We start from the raw sequence: 12,525 nt of genomic DNA, 5'->3' as shown, positions 1-12,525 counted from the left end.
TGCTGATTGCCTAATGAGTGACAGCTGAGGGCAATCACTTCGAGAGGGACGGGTGGACAAGTAGCTGACAGGACACACACGTCGGGGTGCCTCACTGTGTCATTTGCCAGTGACCAAGTGGAGTGAGGTTGCCTCTGCTTGCCACTATTGTGTGGGATTATCATTGTGCTAGTTTATACCAATTGCCACTGTGTATGGACTATTGATTATGTGCTGCCTGCGTGGACCAAACCCTGTGTGGGGTATGTATATTGTTGGCCATTTTAGATTCATCCTACACTGTGAGCTACATGGTTAGAGTGGGGTTTTCTTTGTTCCCAGATTGCCAACCACGTGGCAGGTGGTTGTGTGGTTAGTGTTTGTTTGTATTATATGTATATCTTGTTTGTCCTCCCCTACCTTTTCCCCTGTGCACCATGGAGGAGGTTTAAATCCCTACCTCCATTTAAATACATAATTTACTATTTGGAAAACGTCTTGTGTTGTGTCTTTTTTACCTACCTGGGACATTGTTTTGAAAGCATTTACTGAGAGAGGCTGCTTTTGCTCATGTGCAGCCAGCTCCAGTCATTATTCTGTGTGGTCCTTAGACCTTTGTACATGACACACAGTAACACAGTAACACAGTAACACAGCAACACAGTAACACAGTAACACAGCAACACAGCAACACAGTAACACAGCAACACAGTAATACAACAGTAACACAGTAACACAGCAACACAGTAACACAGCAACACAGTAACACAGTAACACAGCAACACAGCAACACAGCAACACAGTAACACAGTAACACAGTAACACAGTAACACAGCAACACAGTAACACAGTAACACAGCAACACAGTAACACAGCAACACAGCAACACAGTAACACAGCAACACAGCAACACAGTAACACAGCAACACAACAGTAACACAGTAACACAGTAACACAGCAACACAACAGTAACACAGTAACACAGCAACACAGTAACACAGCAACACAGCAACACAGTAACACAGCAACACAACAGTAACACAGTAACACAGCAACACAGTAACACAGTAACACAGCAACACAACAGTAACACAGTAACACAGTAACACAGCAACACAGTAACACAGCAACACAGTAACACAGCAACACAGTAACACAGCAACACAACAGTAACACAGTAACACAGCAACACAGTAACACAGCAACACAACAGTAACACAGTAACACAGTAACACAGCAGCACAGTAACACAGTAACACAGTAACACAACAACACAGTAACACAGTAACACAGCAACACAGCAACACAGTAACACAGTAACACAACAGTAACACAGTAACACAGTAACACAACAACACAGTAACACAGTAACACAGTAACACAGTAACACAGCAACACAGTAACACAGTAACACAGTAACACAGTAACACAGCAACACAACAGTAACACAGTAACACAGTAAACAGTAACACAGCAACACAGTAACACAGCAACACAGCAACACAACAGTAACACAGTAACACAGCAACACAGTAACACAGCAACACAGCAACACAACAGTAACACAGCAACACAGTAACACAGTAACACAGCAACACAACAGTAACACAGTAACACAGTAACACAGCAACACAGTAACACAGTAACACAGCAACACAGTAACACAGCAACACAGTAACACAGTAACACAGTAACACAATAGTAACACAGCAACACAGTAACACAGCAACACAACAGTAACACAGCAACACAGCAACACAGTAACACAGCAACACAGTAACACAGTAACACAGTAACACAGTAACACAATAGTAATACAGTAACACAGCAACACAACAGTAACACAGCAACACAGTAACACAGCAACACAGTAACACAGTAACACAGCAACACAGTAACACAGTAACACAGTAACACAGCAACACAGCAACACAGTAACACAGTAACACAACAGTAACACAGTAACACAGCAGCACAGTAACACAGTAACACAGTAACACAACAGTAACACAGTAACACAGCAAGACAGCAACTAGGGGTGCACCGATGTATCGGTCGGGTATCGGTATCGGCCGATAAGTGCCTTGTTGACTGCAATCGGCCTATCTGCCGATAAGCTCGAATGTGCCGATGGCAGTAGCCGATAAATATCCGTCAATTTAGACATTTTTTTTGTTTTCTGTTCTGTACTTGCATGTCATTTTAGCCACCTTGTCTGTTAGTTTCATTATGATTATGTGTTGAGTACTGACTTTTAATTAATTTTAGTTTTGCAATAATAATAAAAAAAAAAAAAAAGAAATCCGTCAATTTGTGTCGCGTCAAATGGCAAACAAAAGTTCAGTCGCGTCGCGACCTGCACAACGCCGCCCCCGGCCCACACACACACAAGCTACTGCATCAAAGTTACTACTTATGATTAACAAATGCATCAGTTTTGTGGCATTAACGTTATATAGTTAGTGTTACACGTTCAATAACATCAGCATATTATTTACCCGAACATAGCACGTAGCAAGCATAGCACTCAATTCATAGCTCAGTTCCTTCCGTTGCTCAGAGCCCGTACTGAGTTGTACCCATTCTGCAATCTGTTAATAAAGTTTTCAATCAGACACATGTATAGAAAGGCTTTGTTTTATTATAACATTCGTTGCAGTAAAATCATTATGGCTTGTTTAGTCATCCTGCGGAGCTAAAAAAAAAGCTAAACGTCGGCCACGGGGATGTAACGTTGTTGTTGTAGAGCACCTGTCAAAATCAATGGCGGACAAAAGCGGAAGTAAAAAATGTATACGCGCTTGCCGATTGGTGGTAACAGCAGAGGCGGGTGCAAGCGGTGTGTGACGTAATTGGCAGAATCGACTGTCAATCAAAATTTCATTGGTTGAGAGCTCTGGTTGAGACAATAGTATCCAGCTGCAGCCCGGTAGACCATACTGGGAGAACTAGTATCTAGCTGCAGCCCGGCAGACCATACTGGGAGAGAGATAGTGCTATTTCTTGATGTTTCCTTTTTTTAAGTAAGTAAAGAGGCCTATGTTCATATCGGTGAGCACAATTTGTAACACAAATATACAGTAGTTTCATAAAAAAATTTAAAAAATATTACAAAAAAATAAAGAATTACAAAAAAAATAAATTAAAAAATAAATATAACTTTTTTTTTTTTGCCACAAATATCGGTATCGGTATCGGCCGATTGTGTTATTTGAACAATCGGTATCGGTATCGGTGGCAAATTTTCTGTGAGGTTTGGTTCGTTCCCCGCCACACACTCTCCTGAGGTACGGTGCTGATTGGTGCATTCCCCGCCACACGCTTTTTGAGCGATTGCCACTTTCATCACGCAGCTGTCATAGTTTGTGATTAGCGCCCCAGAGGGCTTTATATACCTGGACCTTCCTTCTATCGTTGTCGGGTCGTTCTGGAATACAACTGCATTTGCCTGCTTTTTCCCCGTTGCTGTTCCTGGTCTACTTTCTCTCCAGGACCTTTCTGTGGAGAACCGCTGTTGAGAACCTTGTTCCCCGTTTGGAGCTGCGCCTCGTTTTACCCGCTTTACGCGTTGCGCTTGGGTGAGTGGAACCAAACCCCTCTGGATTATTCTGATGTTTTTTAGAAGAGACACTGAAGAATTCGTTTTGTTTGCACGGACTCAGCTAAGTTGTGTGTTGTGGGGAACACTGAAGACTGTCACTGTCAATTGGTTCTGGACACAGCTAAGGGAGGAGGGAACCACACTGCCTCTGTGTTTCGTTGGACTGTTTCTGATACATCTCTCTTTCTCCGTTTTCCACCTTGAGTTAAAGCTGGGAGTATCTGCAGAGCCGCTACAACGTCACATGCCAATTCCCCACCGCTATCACCAGGAGGATTCTGCAGAGCCGCAGATGACTCTGCCGAAGGCAGTCTCCCTGTTTGTTTGATAATAGTACTTTACCCTTTTTTTTACTCTGTAAATAAATACGCCCTGGTATTTGGCTAACTCTGAACTACCTGTCTGTGCCGTTGCGTTTGAGGTCGGTTACAAACCATAACATTTTCATATCGGTGCATCCCTAACAGCAACACAGTAACACAGCAACACAACAGTAACACAGTAACACAGTAACACAGCAGCACAGCAGCACAGTAACACAGCAACACAGCAACACAGTAACACAGCAGTAACACAGCAACACAGTAACACAGCAGTAACACAGCAACACAGTAACACAGAAGTAACACAGCAACATAATAACACAATAACACAACAACACAAGTAACACAAGTAACACAAGTAACACAACAACAAAACAGATGAAGGTGTAACAGAGGTCAATCTTTTTATCACAAGTGGAAAAAACACAATATGGATTGGGGATTGGTAGGAAATCTCCTAACTTTCAGGCTAAAATGACAATAAGGAAATAAAAGAAAACGGGGAAATCTAACTGATACTAAATCATAAATAAATGTAAACAAAACAAACTAAACAAAATAAATCTGGCCGCACACACAGACACCCGATAGTCACACACTAAGGAGTTTGGTTGGTACTTACTCATGCTGTGTATACTATAGTTCGCCACGGGGCTAAGCATGCACTCAATCAAACGCTGATGATTACACAACGGCATGCACAAACCCCCAGCGCCTGATATTAACAGGGGCGCCCGGTACCGCTGCTACGACCACAAAACCTATCCCCGCGACACTAGTGAACCACCGCGTGTCGAGCAAGCAGACAAGGCGATAAGGGGAAACACACAAGGAACTAGATCAACAAAATAAAATTGTGCTAAGTAAACATGGATAATGGGGCAAGGGGTAGGGAAAGAAAATGAACGTGGGGAGACAGCTAAGGACGGGGCGAGGGAACATAAAGAAAGAAATAATGACAAGGCGATGGCAGCGCTGCCTGGGGTGCAGAGCTGGACTGACATAGAGCTGGACCGACACAGAGCTGGACCGACACGGCACCGTTGGACCAACTGATACACCAGCGGAAGCGCGTGTGGCGCGTTCATGAAAAAGCTCTGTGTAGCAAAAAGTAATAATAATAATAATAAACTTTATTTGTAGTGGGGCGGCTGGGTGGCGCAGCGGACATTGCGCTAGTCACCAACGCAAGAGACACCGGGTTCGACTCCGGCTGTCGGCGTTGCCTCCGGCTTGGGCCAGCCGTCATACTAACTCAATTGGCAGAGTTAGCGGGTGGAAGTCAATGGGTGGTAATCTGGACGTTGTAGACAGCGACTCCTACAGGTCGGTTGGGGATGCCTGCACAGCAGAGACAGGAAATGGCGGGGGTAGTGTGAGCCTCCCACACGTTACACCTCGCCAATGAGAGTCCGCGCTGGCAGGTGGAAAGATGTGACAGGCTGCCTCCTCGTGTACCGGAGGTGACACGTGATGCAAGGCTTCTATCCTCCCTACAACCGGCCAGTGGGGGGCATATGCGAGCAACGTTCAAGACAGGGGAGGGAATAATTGGCACAGTGGAATTGGGATGGGAGAAAAATAGAAAAGAAATAGGAGAACAAGTGGATAAAAAAAATAATAAACTTTATTTGTATAGCACCTTTCATACAGGGGAATGCAGTTCAAAGTGCTTTACATCAGTAAAAAATAAGACATAAAATCTGTGTAAAACAAGCAGCAAGAGAAAAGCATAAAGTGGGATCAAATAATGCAGATATATTACTGTAATCAAATCTAACGTTCCAATAGGCTTCTTGAATTTCTGTAATCTGTTACAAAACATGATAAAGGTCATAGTATGCACCCAGCGGATAGTGGGGTGTAGAAATAAAAATGAAATTCAAAAGTTAAATAATAACAAGGATAAGACAGGGGAATAAAATGATAATATTGAGAAATGTAATTACGTCTCTCACCCTTTGTCATTTCAGCAACTTCAAACTGTCTGTTAACTGCGCTTACACTGGAAAAAAGAATGCTGTCTCTTTGGTTACCAACATTCCTTTTACAAAACATTCTCTGGAGATGACTCTTAACATGACAGTGGCGTCTTTAATTTCTCCACAACAATACCCTCCATACCAGAGCTGACTAGCACCACACCGATACATATTGTTGCGGTCTCCCATACTTTGACCCTTCTTGCGGGCAATGACCAGGAAGGGAGGGAAGGGAATTGGCATAACGACTAAATTGGGATGGGAGAAAAATACAGAAAAAAGGGGGAGAAAAAAGTAGATAAAAAAAAAAGTATTGCCATAACATACATTTATAAACTACTGATAAAGAACACAACAAACCATGAATTTCAAATGTATATGAAATGTATTTATTTAATTATAAAAGTACATCACAGCAATAATCAGAGTGTAATGTTAAGTTGCTCACCACATCGTAATATATCTACATAAAATGTTTTTTTTGTTTTTTTTTTTTTATTATTTTTTAAACAAACATATAAACAAACATGACAACACACGATAAGATATACAAGCATTAATTACAGTGCATATCCAATGAAATTACCATTTAGTCAAATGTCTTATACAGGATATACCCCTAATACCTGTTATCTAAAAACCTACACACATATGCTCTAGCTCGTACCCCCCCCTCCCGGACCCCCCATTGGATAATCCAACCATTATAACTTGTTCCTAACCAGACACTACCATTATATGCTAGCTTTTATTCTCTCCACCACTTCTAACCACATAGTCATTTTGGATTCATTGAGACCCAAAATTCTTGCTGTAGATATTTCTTGATAAATCACATCGAGATATGTAAGAGTCCAGACCTTCCGGCACATTTTTTCCGGTTGAAACCATCGTGATGCTATCAGCTTTTTAGCCACTGTGATACCGGATAAAACCAATCTCTTTAGCTGTGGAGGTACTGCATGTTCAAAGACATCATTCAGCAGTAATACAGAGGGGTGTACAGGTATATCCAGATCCAAGAGATTTGATAATTGCTGGGTCACTTCTTTCCAAAATATCTTAACTGGTGGGCAGTCCCAGTACATGTGCATAAATGTCCCTTCGTCCCCATTTGTACATAGGGAGCATTTGGAGTCTTGTTTAAGACCCATTTTGTTCAGTCTTATAGGAGTTAAGTATGTCCTGTGAATGTAGTTAAGATTGATTTGTTGATGGTCCGGGTTCCTTGATGCAAGTCGTACATTTACCCAGGCCTCTTGCCAGTCAAAGTCTGTCTCCAGGTCTGGTATATCCCTCCTCCAGACAGAGTCTAGATGGAGGGTTTCATACGAGGCCGTTAGTAATTGATGATAAAAATCTGAAACAAAACCTCTCGATGTCTCTCTTTCATAGAAAAATGTGTGGTATCTGTGGTGTACAATTGGTATCTTTAATGGAACACCGTGAGCTTTCAAGCTACATAAAATGTTGTAACTCTTTTAAATGAACAAACATGTTCTACTATCCTTTCTATTTCTCACCCCTTTTTCAACTCTCCATTTCCTTTTTTTTTATCCGCTTTTTCTCCCATTTTCTATATTTTCTCCCATCCCAATTTCGTATCATCCAATTCAACCCTCCCCTGTCACGAACGCTGTTTCTTGCCTCCCACAAGCCGGCTGCAATGTGGACTAAGTCATACATAGCACAAGTCCCCTCCGGTACTTGAGGTAACAGCAGTCGCATCTTTTCACCTGCGCAGCTCGATCTCTCAGTGGCGAGGAGTAACGCGTGGGAGGCTCACGCTGCCCCCGACACTTCCTGATTCTACTGCGCAGGCGCACCAACCGACCTGTAGGAGTCGCTGTCCACAACGCCCAATCCCCACCCATCAGTTTCCCACCCCCTAATACGGCCAATGTGTATTAGTACGGACGACCAGCTAAACTGAAAGCAAATGTGGAGCGCTGGGCTCGAACAGGCGAGCCCAGCGTCTCCAGATTTCGTGGCGAGCGCCTTGCCCACTACGCCACGTAGCCGCCCTTCAACTCTCCATTTCTTACCCCCTCCCTCCATCCCTCAACCTTAACCCACAACATTGAGCAACATTCTGATTAATTTGTACTGACTTATTAAAAAATTCGACTGACCTGACATCATGCTAGAAGGGGTATAATATTTCATCTATGGCACAATGAAATCTAACTGAATCAACACATCTACAGCTTTTTTATAAATTATTATTATTTTTCTTTTTAATTTTTTATAATTTTTTTAATTTAAGTTTTGGGAAACACTGGGATAAGGTTGTGAGCAAGGCCAGTGTCTCCAGATCTTCACCAGCAGGTCAGTGACTCCAGGTCTTAACCGTACAGGGTAGGAGAGAGGATGAGAATAGAGATTAGGACAAGGTCGATGACGACAAGGCGAACAACTTAAGCAACAGAGTAGAGGACAAGAACATAGTAACGTGACTAACATGGTACGAGAGTTTACGATCTGACAGCTTCTCTACGTCTGGGGTGGGTTTATATACCCTGATGCACTCTGCCTTCAGACAGTAGATCAGCTGCCCCGTGACACACCACCTGAAACAAGTTAGCGATAATGAGAGCGGTAGAGTCGGGAGGAGAACAGAGAGAGGCAGGAGCACTGACATGGTAGAACCATGACAATAAGAGACAAACTAGTGACAAACTATTTTGGTTCCGTCCCAGTCTGGGTGATTCTGTTGGGTCAACACTGAATGCTATCAGTAGCAGCAACTATATACAGCGAGGTAACAAAAGGCACTAAACTGGGGGTAGATGGTGCTTTGAGGAGGGGGTTGAGGGGGTAGATGGTGCGTTGAGGAGCCCAGATCAGTAGCCTCTCCGCCCGCAGTGGAGGAATAGATGGCTGTGTAGAGGACGAAGTTGGAGGATGCAACTCAAGCCAACGTCGCAGAAAGGAGTATGCACATTCACGTTTGGAGCCTTCCACCAGGACAGGTCGGCCATATTGGCTGTGGGCTTCCACTATAACAACCAGGTATGTCTCCATGATCTCATCACGTACCTATGGGAAGTCTAGCAGAGAGCTGGGGGGAGGCACCCAGGGGTGGTTATCAGCCAATCCCCAGGTCCTCTCCCAACACTCGTCCATCAGTTAATAGGGGGGACCCTGATGTAAACAAGACGAAAGTCTTTCTCTGGTCTGCATCCCCTTAACAATTGTGTGTATTGAGCCGTACTGTATTGTACGCATTCTGCAATCTGTTAATAAAATGTTCAATCAATCAATCAATCAATCAATCAATCAATCAATCAATCAACCAATAAATCAATCAATCAATCAATCAATCAATCAATCAATCAATCAATAATGTCCAAATGTTCTGGGCACAGCTATGGGAAGGCATCAAGCAGCACATAGTTCTCATAGCTCATGCCTGCTGCCTGGCCATGAAGCAAAGTCCAGGTATATATCCACGGTACTCCAACAGTATCTATAATCCACATGGGGGCTTATTCCAATAGTCTTAGGGTAAGTCTTAGGGTAAGACTATACACAAGTTAGGGTATCTTGTGTGTACTGCATCTTGTGTATACAGTTTACTTTTACTCCTACTCATAGAATATATTCAGATTAAAATGTTCTATTCCCTATATTTATTGTAATGTACAATATAATATAACCGATAGGGCATACAGACCCTCATCGCTACCTTTGTTTGCACTATTTGACTACGACGGGATGGGTCAAGTGCAGAGAGACATTTCATCTGTGACTCAATGCATGTGTGTGTGTGTTTCTGTATGCTGCCCATCTTGCATGTGTGTGTGTGTTATTAATCTGCATGACAAATAAAGACTTATTACATTTCCCCAAGGGGATCAATAATAATAAAGGAATATCTTATCTTATCTTAGCAAAAAATTGTGTTTGTGTATAAAAAAGAGAAAAATAGAACGTCAGATAAACATGTTAGGTCTAGAATGCTTGACTGATGGAGTATGTGAGGCTGTAAGCAATAGAGAGAAAGCAGGTATGTGTGTCAAAGTGTTTCAAGCTGTTCATAACACCACCTCACTGGGAGCAGAAGGCTTGAGGAGGAGAGGTGATGTGTTACGGAAAGAACAATGGAAGCTTAATCATGAGCCCCTTTCACACTGCCTGTTAAAGCCGGGAATCGTACCCCATTATGCCGGCATGCCGTCCTATGTGAAAGGAACAAAGGTGGAATGGGGGGTCAAATCTGATGCAGCATTTTGCCGTCTTCGGGTCTAGTGAAATTGCCGGGTTGGTTTCATCCCGGCTTCTGTATGTAAGGGACATCCCGGCATAGCGGGATAGGGCGGGACTTTTTTTTTTTTATTATTATCTTTTTCCCCCTCCTTTTTCCGATTTTTCTCCCATCCCATCCCAGTCGTTATGCCAATTCCCAACCCCCTTCCTGGTTGTTGCGCACTTTCCCCTACTGTTGGTCCGAGATGCCGGAGACTGTCACATGCTTTCCTAGGCTCCGACGCATGTGCAGCCAGCCGGCAGACAGCCTGGCCGCGCAGATTCTCACTGGGAGAGTGTAACGTGTGGGAGGCTGCACTACCTCTCTCCAGATCCTACCATCGCTGAGCAGGCGCCCCGACCGAACTGTAGGGGTCGCTGTCCACAACGCCCAGGACCCACCCGCCAGCTTTCCCCACCCCCTAATACTGCCAATTGTATTAGTGTGAACGGCCAGCCAAGCTGGTGACAACGCCAGGAGCTGGATTCGAACATGCGAACCCAGCGTCTCCAGCGTTGGTGACGAACGCAATCTCCGCTACGCCACCTGACAGCCCTAGGGCGGGACGTTTTGATGATGTGGTTCATTCTGTGGTGGTTAGCTTGTATCATAACCACACCTATTTTCATAAGTGGAGCACCACCACCAACCTGCGCACATGATATAATAATAAGAATAAGAATAAGCGACATGTTTTATGTCTAATAAAAATAATATACAACGTGAGATGCAAACATTTTATATAGTGAAGACAGTTGTGATCTGATAAATGTGTTCTTTTCATGCAAAGAACTGAAAGACGCAGCTCAGGCCGGGGCTAATACTCCTCCAGGTAAAGATGGATTGTGTTACGAGCTGTTCAAACATTTATATGATATTGTGTTGGATGGGATATGAGCTTTATTCAATATGGTGTGAGAGACAGGTAGTCTACCAGCAGAGTGGAAGCAGTCAGTGGTGACTCCAATTCTGAAGCCAGGAGAAAATGCATTAAACCCAGATTTATATCATCGTATAGACCCGGGGAGTGAGGTTCCACCTGTGATTTATAGACCTGGGGAGTGAGGTTCCACCTGTGATTTATAGACCTGGGGAGTGAGGTTCCACCTGTGATTTATAGACCTGGGGAGTGAGGTTCCACCTGTGATTTAAAGACCTAGAGGGAGTGAGGTTCCACCTGTGATTTATAGACCTGGGGAGTGAGGTTCCACCTGTGATTTATAGACCTGGAGAGTGAGGTTCTGTTTGCTGTGCCCCTTAGTAGGCCTTAAAGCCTTCCACCAAGCCCAAGGCCCTTGTACCCCTTAATTGCCCCCCCCCCCCCTTCTCCGACCTAGCCCATCCTGGGTAGCCAACTCCCATTCAGCTACTTAGCCTTATTTAATTCCTTGTTTGGTTCTGTTTGTTATGTTGAGATTGCCTTTATTTGAGAGTTGTGAAACATACAAAGTAGAGAGAGAACAACTGTTTAAAGTATTAATTGATATGGTGTTTTCTTCTTTTGATTTTAAATCTTTGTTTTGTCGGGGCAAGAACCATCAAGCTTTTGAAATAACAATGTTTTTTTGTGATCAAATGTTTTTTATTCTTTTTTTTTTACACAAGACAATACAACACAAAACAGTAACAATACTAATAAACAAGACATCACAGGACAATAACAAATTATATACAGTATGTGGGCACTTGACACTCGCTCGCTCCCCCCCCCCACCCATCCCAGGACCCTAACAAGTTACATACCCAATACAGTATTCAGCAAACAGCTATATACGCTCTTTTAGCTTCACCACAGTAGCCATCCAGATAGCAATACTAGTCTTATTGACCCCCACAACACGTGCCGTAGATATCTCCAAGTAGATCATATCCAGATAAGTGAGAATCCAATCCAATCCAATCCAACTTTATTTATAAAGCGCTTTAACAGCCACAGGGGCACAAAGTGCTGTGCAGAGGGAGCATATTAAAAACTATTAGCAGCACTAAAAATAGATTAAAAAAAACAAGAGTACCAAAACAGAGAAAAAAACATTAGGTAAATATAGGCAGCAATAAAAATTTAAATAGATCAGAGTACTTAAAAGAAATATTTAAAAGCAAAGGACACAGTAACAAAACGATACAACAACAACACAGTAAGACAATAAGATCATAAAATCAACAAGCTACATGGTGTCGAAAGCCAGAGAGAAAAGGTGGGTCTTAAGGAGGCCTGCCTAATCTGCAGTGGCAGCTCATTCCACATTTTGGGGGCGACAACGGAGAAAGCACGGTCCCCCCTGAGCTTACGCCTAGTTGTAGGCACTACTAGGAGCAGCTGGTCAGCTGACCTGAGAGAGCGAGAAGGTGTATAGACCTGCAACAGCTCAGAGAGGTAGGGTGGAGCAA

The sequence above is a fragment of the Notolepis coatsorum genome, assembly GCF_963971535.1.
Source record: "Notolepis coatsorum genome assembly, chromosome: 1".
NCBI classification, from domain to species: Eukaryota; Metazoa; Chordata; class Actinopteri; order Aulopiformes; family Paralepididae; genus Notolepis; species Notolepis coatsorum.
This window is presented reverse-complemented; position numbering follows the sequence as displayed.